Source organism: Microcebus murinus, chromosome 9 (genome assembly GCF_040939455.1).
Source record: "Microcebus murinus isolate Inina chromosome 9, M.murinus_Inina_mat1.0, whole genome shotgun sequence".
In the NCBI taxonomy this organism is placed as follows: Eukaryota; Metazoa; Chordata; class Mammalia; order Primates; family Cheirogaleidae; genus Microcebus; species Microcebus murinus.
Genome location: NC_134112.1, coordinates 20,294,505 through 20,305,715, shown reverse-complemented (window position 1 = coordinate 20,305,715; position 11,211 = coordinate 20,294,505). Strand labels below are relative to the sequence as shown.

Below are 11,211 nucleotides of genomic sequence, written 5' to 3'. Positions count from 1 at the left end.
ATCTATAGATCACTTTGGGTAGTATTGACATGTTAACAATATTAAGTCTTCCAATCCATGGACATCGGATATCTAACTCCTCCCATAAAGGGAAAAAGAGGAAAATGAATGGGGAGGAAAGTGGAGCAGCAGCCCTTAAAATCTCTTGGAAGTCCCTTCAGATGGAGGAACTTGCAAAAATTGGGGGCGGCGTGGGAGAAGGAGGTACAACCATAATGGCTGTGGGTCTCTTTGTGCCTGAATTAGTAGCAGCAATCAGTGACCTGACCACTGAGGACTGTACTCTGACCTTTTTTTTTCCCTCTTGCTCAAATTCCTTTTTAAGTGGCCTGTTGAGTCACACCTAAAAATAATTAAATCTCATTAAATGAGTTTTTATTAATTTGGTATAATGTGGGTTATTTTCCAACCTGATTCCAGCATCACATGACAGAAAGAAGACCCCCCCCCTTATCTTGAGTCAAGCATTCTAGCAGATCCCCTATCTTAACTCAAGCATTCCTTTCTGTTAGCAAGAATAGCACCTCAGATAAACCTACTGTACTGCCACTGAGCAAAGTGGACTCCAGGTCTTTAGATAAAGCTTCTCTTTCAACCAGTTCTCAACTAAAGAATCCCTAAAAGCCACCTATGACTTGTAAGCCCTCGCTTCAAGATGTCCCACCTTTTTAGGCCAAGCCAATGTAAGCCTTCTATGTATTGATTTATGGTTGTACCTGTAATTCCTGTCTCCATGAATATATAAAACCAAACTGTAATCTTGGCGCCCCTGGCATATTTTCTCAAGATTTCTTGAGACCATGTTCCCTGGGCCCTAGTCACACTTATTTGGCTCAGAATAAACATCTTTAAATTATTTTATAGAATGTGGAGGGTTTTTGTTTTTTTTTTTCCTCATTAACAGCACAGATCCTCAATAATTGGAAGATAGGTTGATTCCTTTTTGTCCCCACTGGCTCCTGCAGGCTGTGTGCAAGCTTCTCCAGGAAAACATGCATAGCAGCCTGCCACGGGGCTGGGATGGGGGATGCGTAGCTGCTAAGAGCAAAAATTGACCAAAATTAACCACAATTTGCCATTCAAATCTTCTGGAAGTTGCAAGTCAGCAGTAATCTCCAGAGTTCCAAAATAGGTGGAGAGACAGATTTCTGGTGTTTCCTACTCTGCCACCTTCCCTGAATCCTCTCTTTCCACACTTTCTTTTTAATTCCTTCCTTCCTTCCTTCCTTCCTTCCTTCCTTCCTTCCTTCCTTCCTTCCTTCCTTCCTTCCTTCCTTCCTTCCTTCCTTCCTTCCTTCCTCCCTCCCTCCCTCCCTCCCTTCCTCTTTTCTTTTCTTTTCTTTTCTTTTCTTTTCTTTTCTTTTCTTTTCTTTTCTTTTCTTTTCTTTTCTTTTCTTTTCTTTTCTTTTCTTCCTTTTCTTCCTTTTCTTTTTTTGACAGAATCTTGCTCTGTTGCCCAGGCTAGAGTGCAGAGGCATCATCATAGCTCACTGCAGCCTCCAGTTCCTGGGCTGATATGATCTTCATGTCTCAGCCTCCCCAATAGCTGGGACCTCAGATATGCACCATCATGCCCAGCTAATTTTTCTATTTTTTTTTTGTAGAGCTGAGGTCTCCTGTTGCCCAGCCTAGTGTCAAATTTCTGGGCTCAAGTGATCCTCCTCCCTTGGCCTCCCAGAATATTAGGATTACAGGTGTAAGCCACCTCCACCTGGCTTAATTTTTTCCTTATTTTTTACATATTTTCATTCAAAATACTTTCTAATTGCTCTTTTATTTCTTCTTTGACTCATGGTTGATTTTTTTTTTTTTTTTTTTTTTGAGACAGAGTCTCGCTTTGTTGTCCAGGCTAGAGTGAGTGCCGTGGCGTCAGCCTAGCTCACAGCAACCTCAAACTCCTGGGCTTGAGCGATCCTTCTGCCTCAGCCTCCCGAGTAGCTGGGACTACAGGCATGAGCCACCATGCCCGGCTAATTTTTTTTTATATATATATATCAGTTGGCCAATTAATTTCTTTCTATTTATAGTAGAGACAGGGTCTCGCTCTTGCTCAGGCTGGTTTTGAACTCCTGACCTTGAGCAATCCGCCCGCCTCGGCCTCCCAAGAGCTAGGATTACAGGCGTGAGCCACCGCGCCCGGCCAGATTTTTTTTTTTTTTTAAGGCAGAATCTCACTCTGTTGCCCAGACTAGAGTGCCACGGCGTCAGCCTAGCTCACAGCAACCTCAAACTCCTAGCCCAAGCAATCTTCCTGCCTCAGCCTCCCAAGTAGCTAGGACTACAGGCATGTGCCACCATGCCCGACTAATTTTTTCTATATATTTTTCATTGTCCAGCTAATTTCTTTCTATTTTAAGTAGAGACAGATCTCACTCTTGCTCAGGCTGGTCTCGAACTCCTGACCTCTAGCAATCCTCCTGCCTTGGCCTCCCAGAGTGCTAGGATTATTGATGGTTGATTTTTTAAAAATACAAGACCTATAAGAAGATATAATATTATAATAAGATAATCTATAAATGCTTTGTTACTCTCTGTATAAATTTCAAAACCAGACAAAATAAAAATACTATAATTTCTTAAAGCAAAATATTTATAAACTTAAAATTCTTATAATGCTTACCTCTAACAGAAGGGCAAAAGATTGTATAGGTAAATTGCACATAGGTCAGTGTAAGTTATAGGTAAACCAAAATATTACATGGTTTATCTGTAAACCCTGTAATCCCAGTGCTTTGGGAGGCCAAAGAGAGAGGATGTCTTGATGCCAGGAGTTAGAGACCAGCCTAGGCAAGGTAGGGAAAGCCCTATATCTACAAAAAATAAAATAAAATAAAGTTAGCCAGGCACAGTGGTGGGCACCTGTAGTCCCAACTACTCAGGAGGATGAGGTGGCAGGATCACTTGAGGGCAGGGGTTCAAGGCTATCCTGCACTATGATGATCGTGCCTATGAATAGCACTACTCTAACCTGGGCAATATAGCAGGAAACCCTCTCTAAAGAAAGAAAGAAAGAAAAAAAAAATATATATATATATGTTTTTTAGAGACAGTGTCTCACTCTGTCTCCCAGACTGGAGTGCTGTAGCCTGATCATAGCTCACTGTAACCTTGAACTCCTGAGCTCCAGTAATCCTCCACCTCTATTGCCCAAAATGCTGGGATTACAGGCATGAGCCACCAGGCCTGGCCTAACAAAAATTCGTTAAAAGATATTTATTTACATTTTAAAAGAGGTATTTATTTAAAACACATAAGAACACAACAGAATGCTTTGTAGGCCACTTTATACAATAAAAAAGGCAGTAATAACTTAAATATTTTTACAAACATCAATATTTAGATATACTAATAGCACAGGTATTAGCTGAGGAACCATATTCATAAAAAAAAGTTCAAAAAGCAAAATGTACAAACACATATCACCATGTTTGGTAATTGTGTGCACCCAGCTTTATAACTGCAGTCATCAGAAGTACCATGGCAGACAACTCAAGTCTTTTGACTAGATTGATCAAAAACCACAATGGGTCACCATGACATCACCACTACACCAGTTACCCAAAGAGCGAAGATCTTGAGAAATATCATCATTTACAAATGCAGATGGACAAAAAGGGCATCTCTTCATTTACAGAGGAAATTTCAATGTTTTTACACACATGCAGAATGCTTACATACCTCGTCCTGTTGCGATAATGCACTTTCATGGAGTCACATTTGCTGAAAATGTATAAAACAAATTAGGACTCTTTAAAAGTCTGTATAGAATTTGTACTTTCAGTATTGAAAATGACGTGAAGAGGAAACACATAATATAGAGAATTGTAAAAAATAGTACTAATAATTTAAAATAATGAGAAAAAAACAAAAAAGAAAAAGGAAAAAAACTCGGAAAAACTAAAAAGAAAATTTAGTATATGAAAAAAGTGTATTACAAAAATAGATTACTAGCACCAGGAGCAGTGGCTCACACCTATAATTCTAGCACTCTGGGAGGATGAGGCAGGAGGATTGCTTGAGGTCAGGAGTTTGAGACCAGCAAGACCCTATCTCTACAAAAAAAGAAAAAAAAAATTCGCTGGGAGTGGTGGCCCATGAATGTAGTCCCAGCTTCTCAGGAGGCTGAGGCAGGAGGATCACTTGAGCCCAAGAGTTTGAGGTTGCTGTGAGCCATGATGATGCCACTGTACTCTAGCCTATTCTCGCTCTAGGGACAGAGCAAGGCCCTGTCTAAAAAAAAGACTATGGGCTATTGCATGGAGATAGTCCATAAGACTGGTTTACTTTCTTGATCATTAACTATATTTTGAAGTCTTGCATCTGTTTTTCCTTTTAGAACATGGCTCTCCTTAGAGAATATATTCACATTCATTTTCTGTGTGGTGCTGTCCCTTTTGAAATTCTTCTGTGATTCTGTATACACCAACGTGAGCATTCCCTATTAAATTTTTCCATCCCCTGTCCCATGCTTCTATGTAGCTTTGGGTTCATGGAAAGCCATTATGTGTGTACTCATATGCAGACCACAAATTTGGTGGAAATAATACTGGTGATCAAACAGCAACACCGTTGTAAATGCGCCTTCTTTTCCTACCATGCACGTAATTATTTTCAAATCAGGTAGTAACTTCATTGGTTTCATCAGGCAAATGAGGCTTTAGTTCGTTGAAAGTTCCTGGAGTATCTTCAGCTGGAAGGAATGCCAATATAGGCAAGTGACACATTATTAAACTGAAGTTTTCTTTGTTGCTGTATCATGTGGCCAATCCAGTAATTTAAATTTTTCACCAAATCTACTGGGCTGAATGGGAAAAAACAAACTGTATTGATAACACTTTGAAATTCACTTTTAGAAGCCTTGATCATACTTAATTTTAAATCTGTCATAATGGTTTGGGGAATCAATTGAAATCCATTTTCGGCCAGGCGTGGTGGCTCACACCTGTAATCCTAGCACTCTGGGAGGCCAAGGCAGGTGGATCGCTCAAGGTCAGGAGTTCAAAACCAGCCTGAGCAAGATTGAGACCCCTGTCTCTACTAAAAATAGAAAGAAATTAATTGGCCAACTAAAAATATATAGAAAAAATCAGCCGGGGATGGTGGCGCATGCGTGTAGTCCCAGCTACTTGGGAGGCTGAGGCAGGAAGATTGCTTAAGCCCAGGAGTTAGAGGTTGCTGTGAGCTAGGCTGACACCATGGCACTCTAGCCAGGGCAACAGAGTGAGACTCTGTCTCAAAAAAAAAAAAATCCATTTTTTTCTACATAAAGACAATAACAAGGTAACTAACATGATTGCAACTATTGTTTCATTGGGATTTTAGATGTCAGTGATTTGGATCTTTCAGGATTTTAACATTTGGGATTATGGCGTATGGGATTGTACCTTTAGCAATGGGCATATGATACAATTTTAGCCAATGGAGAGAAGGGAAGGTCTGATGGGGGAGGCTTTCAGAAACAGTTGTCCTTGGCCTTTTATTTTTTGTTTTTCAGAGAAGGGGTCTTGCTGTGTCACTCAGGCTGGAGTCCAGGAGTATAATCATAGCTCACTGTAACCTTAAACTCCTGGGCTTAAGTGATCCCCTGCTTCAGCCTCCCAAGTAGTTGGAACTACAGGCATGCGCCACCATGCCAGACTAATATGTCCTTGCTCTTACTAAATAATACTTTGGAGAATCAAAGATTCCCTTTCTGTGTCAGAACGTTGCTGCCTTCATGTGACAGATGTTATACAGACATTTGATCAGCCAGTCCTGGAGCTGCCGCCCATCCAGGCTTATTCTGAGAGATAGTACATTTCTTTATTATTATTATTATTATTATTATTTATTTATTTTTTTTGAGACAGAGTCTCACTTTGTTGCCCAGGCTAGAGTGAATGCCGTGGCATCAGCCAAGTTCACAGCAATCTCAGTCTCCTGAGCTCAAGCAATCCTCCTGGCCTTAGCCTCCTGAGTAGCTGGGACTACAGGCATGTGCCACCATGCCCGGCTAATTTTTTGTTTATATTTTTAGTTGGCCAATTAATTTCTTTCTATTTTTAGTAGAGACGGGGTCTCACTCAGGCTGGTTTTGGATTCCTGACCTCAAGCAATCCGCCCTCCTCGGCCTCCCAGAGTGCTGGGGTTACAGGCATGAGCCACCACGCCCAGCCATATTATTGAAGTGATTTTGAGTTGGATCTTCTATTACTCATAGACAAAGGTGATTCCTCACATTAACATAGTGCTGTGCAGATCTCCCGCTACCCCCATGTACTGCTCCAGGTGATTCTCACAGAAACCCTCTGTGGTCTTACAGATAAGGAAATCGAGGCTCAGAGAGTTGAGGCGGGGTGGCCCTACAACCACGATGGTCTGTTTTCTCGGCCTGGGTTTTTCATCAAGCCTCAAGGTGAATTCAGGTGTGTTGTTGACAGTGGAGAATCTCTTGGAAACACTAGTGGAAGGAAGGGGATGGGGAGCTGCTGGACACAAATTTCCCTGATGTCCCATTGGCCTCGGTCAGCTCAGACGGACTTTCAGGGGATGTTTTTCTTAATGTTGGCCATTTCTTTATCCCTGCTTTGTGTGTGCCAAGCTAAAGTTAACAGCCGACCTAGCTTAGCCTCCAGGGTTTGCTGCTCTCAGAGGATCTTCTGATTCACCAAACCACCTTTATTTCAGGCTCAGTGAAAGTGGAATTTTCTCTAGTGCACTGCCTCACTTACTGGATTAGGTTTGATTTTACTGTTACTATTTCAACTTCCTGTATGGTAGGAGGGGTAGGACAGAACGTAGTTGTCTGGTTTTCCTTCAGCCCAATCCTTTCTCAGGTCCCGCTGCCTCCTGGCCTCAATCTTCCAGCTGTTCCTCTCGTCACATCCTTCTCTCTGATTCTGCCACATTCTCTGGTCCCTGGCTCTCTCTTCTCTCACCAGTTTTCAACTTCTATTTTTCTCTCCTTACCATCTTTCTCATTTCCCCCTCTTTTTTTTTTTTTTTTTTTTTTGGAGACAGAGTCTCGCTTTGTTGTCCAGGCTAGAGTGAGTGCCGTGGCGTCAGCCTAGCTCACAGCAACCTCAAACTCCTGGGCTCAAGCGATCCTTCTGCCTCAGCCTCCCAAGTAGCTGGGACTACAGGCATGCGCCACCATGCCCGGCTAATTTTTTATATATATATCAGTTGGCCAATTAATTTCTTTCTATTTATATTAGAGACGGGGTCTCGCTCTTGCTCAGGCTGGTTTTGAACTCCTGACCTTGAGCAATCCACCCGCCTCAGCCTCCCAAGAGCTAGGATTACAGGCGTGAGCCACTGCGCCCGGCCCCCCTCTTTTTATTATTCCGATACTCTTCCCTTCCTTCTGTTCCCTGTCTCATGTTTGCCCAAAAGTTAATTATATAAATTCTTGTCATACTCAACTAAATTGTGAGGCCAGAGGATAAAAACACTTGAGGCACATAGCATCTGATCCAAGAATTAAATTTGCCACAAGCCCAGCGGCTAAAACAGCCTCCTGTAACCTGAAGGTCAGTTTCACCGAATAGCTGCTGAAATGACCTGCCTTGACTTTAAGACTGGTTTTACCTACTGCCATCACTCACCAGTCATCTCCCTAATGGTTCTCTAGTGCCAGTGAGCTTTCTTTCAGAACAATACATAACATTTTGCTTTCTGATAAAACTCCCAAACTTCTCTTTGTTCTTCGGATATACCAAAGATGACCCAGTCTGTGTGTGCCCAGAACTGCAATTCTTGCTTCCCCCCAAAGATGTTTTTAATTTTGAGATATATCTGTATATTTTATTTAACTTCAACACCTGCTCAACTCCTAACTCCTACATTTATCATTCTAGATTTTAGAGTATACTGTTGACTCTCCTTGACAGGGTTCTGTTTTTAGACTTGGTGAATCTTTACAAAGTCAACCCCAGAGAATTAATGGAAATCTTATTTTGGGGGGGCTGGGAGCAGTGTCTTGCTCTGTTCCCCGGGCTAGAGTATGATGACATCATCAGAGCTCACTGCAACCTCAAATTCCTGGGCTCAAGAAATCCTATAGTCTCAGCCTCCTGGGTAGCTGGGACTACAGACCTGTACCACCATTTTTTCTATTTTTGCACTACTACAGACCTGCACCACTAATTTCCTATTTTTGTAGAGATAGGGTCTTGCTATATTGCCCAGGCTGGTCTTGAACTCCTAGCCTCAAGTGATCCTCCTGCCTCAGATTCCCTAGTAGCTGGGATTTCTGCTGCTGACCATGGTGTCCAGCTCTAATTGTTTTGATTTCTTTATCTTTTTTCTTTGCCTTTATATGATTATTTTAAGCCTTTCTTCCATGCCATTAATTTGCCTTTCAGCCATGTCTAGTCTATTTCTTGTTGCATCTAATTGATTTATTAGATTTGTAATGTGAAGAAATGTGAATCAATCCAAAGAGGTAAGAAAATAGGACAAAGTCAAAAACAAAACTGAAAAAGCAGGACAAATAGAAAGTCCATAAAAGGTAACTATCTTACTCTGTGTGGGTAGCCAAGACTATGCAATGTAAGTATACCTCCATACACTCAGGGGAGGTCGTGGGGACCCATATCTTCTCACTTTTATTTATGTCCTTTGACTTTTTTGTTGTTGTTGTTACTTCTGCTGCATTTACTCCTCTCTCCAAGTAAGTCACTGCAGCCCAGGAGAAAGACTACTGGGCAGGAGGTAATAAACTAATATTCTCCTGGCACTCCTTGACATCAGATTGTTCTTTGTGACCTGAAAAACCATAAGGTAGAGTTTTGGCAGTTCCTCAGAAAATTACCAATAGCACTTCCTTCATATAGCCCAGAAATTCCACCTTTAGGTACCGTCAGTTCTCATTATTCACAGCAATTATGTTATTAAGTTCCAGCGAATGCTGAATTAGCAAACACTGAACCATTGCTTCTAGGGGAAATACTGTTAGGTTTCTGCAAGATTTTGGTCACATTTTCCTCAACTGATCAATATAGAACCTATTTCAGGCCAAGTGCAGTGGCTCATGCCTGTAATCCCAACACTTTGGAAGGCTGAGGCATGAGGGTCACTTGAGGCCAGGAGTTCAAGACTAGCCTGAACAACACAGTGAGACCGTGTCTCTACAAAAAAAAAAAAAATTCTTTTTTTTAATTAGCTGGGCATAGTGGCACATTCCTGTAGTCCCAGCTACTTGGGAGACTGAGGTAGGAAGATCGCTTGAGCCCCTAAGTTTGAGGTTGCTGGCAACGTCTGGGGACATCTGGAAAATAGAAAATGAAAAAAAAAAAGAAGTTTGAGGTTGCAGTAAGCTATGATGATGCCATTGTACCCTAGTATGGGCACCAGAGCAAGACTCTGTCTCAAAAAAACAAAAAAAAACAAAAAATAAAAAATAAAAGCTGAGAATAATTGGTATGTATAAGAAAATTTATAAAAGAAAGAGTCGTCTCTAATCCCACCACTATTATATTTTAACCGCTCTTATGTTTATATACATATCCTTATAGAAATTTTCTGTGGAGTTGCTTTGAGGCAGCAGAGGAGGAGGAAGATGGCGCCACGTCGTAGCTGCCTGGGCAGTGAGGCCGGCAGCGGCCTGGGGCAGTGAGGCCGTCACTGCAGGCTGCAAAACCGTGAAGTTTCCACAGGGACCAGTATTACGGCCATCTAATTCGACGGGGGCGTGGAACTGGGGCGGACTGCAGAACAACCACTGGGTCTTACATTGCCAATCAATTGGCTGACAAGCTGACCCCTATTCACCACAGCATTTTCCGCTGCCGCGCAGCAGGCTCAGCGGCTGATACCCAAGCAGTAGGCGATGCAGTCACTTATTATCAGCTTGGTTTCGACAGCATTGAACTGAGTGAGCCTCCACTGGTGCGCATGGCAGCCAGCCTTTTTTTTTTTTTTTGAGACAGAGTCTCGCTTTGTTGCCTAGGCTAGAGTGAGTGCCATGGCGTCAGCCTAGCTCACAGCAACCTCAATCTCCTGGATCAATCAATCCTTCTGCCTCAGCCTCCCAAGTAGCTGGGACTACAGGCATGCGCCACCATGCCCGGCTAATTTATATATATATATATATATATATATTAGTTGGCCAATTAATTTCTTTCTATTTATAGGTGTCGCTCTTGCTCAGGCTGGTTTTGAACTCCTGACCTCGAGCAATCTGCCCACCTCGGCCTCCCAGAGAGCCAGACTCTTTAAAGAGATGTATTACCGATACCGATACCGGGAAGACCTGATGGGGGAAATTATCTTTGTTCGTTGGGACCCTCAAGAAGGAGGGCAGGTGTATTCAGTGCCCATGGGGGGTATGATGGGAAGGCAGTCCTTTGTCATTAGAGGCTCCAGGAGCTCCTATATCTATGGCTATGTTGATGCTGCCTACTGGGAAGGCATGATTAAGGAAGAGTGTCTGCAATTCACTGCCAATGCTCTCGCTTTGGCCATGGAGCGGCATGGCTCCAGTAGAGCGGTGATCCACCTGGCAGCCACTGCAGAGTCAGGGGTAGAGCAGCAGGTACTTTTGGGAGACCAGATACCCAAATTCACCATTGCCACTTCACCACTCCCTTGAATCCTGGGATTCTAGAATGCAATAAGAGATATTCCATATCAACACAAGATTCAATGAAGTTTGTCAAAGAGGAAAAAATAAATAAATTTTCTGGCTGGGTGTAGTAGCTCATGCCTGTAATCCTAGCACTCTGGGAGGCCAAGGTGGGAGGACTGCTTGAGCTCAGGAGTTTGAGACCAGCCTGAGCAAGAGTGAGACCCAGTCTCTACTAAAAATAGAAAGAAATTAGCCAAATAACTAAAAACAGAAAAAATTAGCCGGGAACGTGCCTGTAGTCCCAGCTACTGGGGAGGCTGAAGCAGGAGGATCCCTTGAACCCAGGAGTTTGAGGTTGCTGTGAGCTAGGCTGATGCCACAGCACTCTAGCCCAGGCAAGAGAGTGAGACTCTGTCTCAAAAAAAAAAAAAGGAAATTTTCTGTGCTTTCATATTTAGTTTTTACATAAACAGAATTATACTCATCATACTGTTTTCTAATATGCTTTTAAAAATGAAAACTTTCCATTATCAATAAGACTTTATAATTCTACTTTTAAAAGCTGTGTGGCTATGTGTAATTAATTTAAACGCTCCCATATTGGATTATTTTCCTCTATTACTAATGATACTATAAAGAGTATTCTTGTAACAGAATCTTTG

At 42.2% G+C, this 11,211-nt stretch overlaps 1 pseudogene; it reads left to right on the top strand.

Moving 5' to 3' along the window:
- Window positions 1–104: 104 nt before the first annotated feature.
- LOC105858256 (proteasome subunit beta type-6-like) lies at window positions 105–10,573 on the top strand (annotated as a pseudogene).
- The last annotated feature ends 638 nt before the right edge of the window (window positions 10,574–11,211 follow it).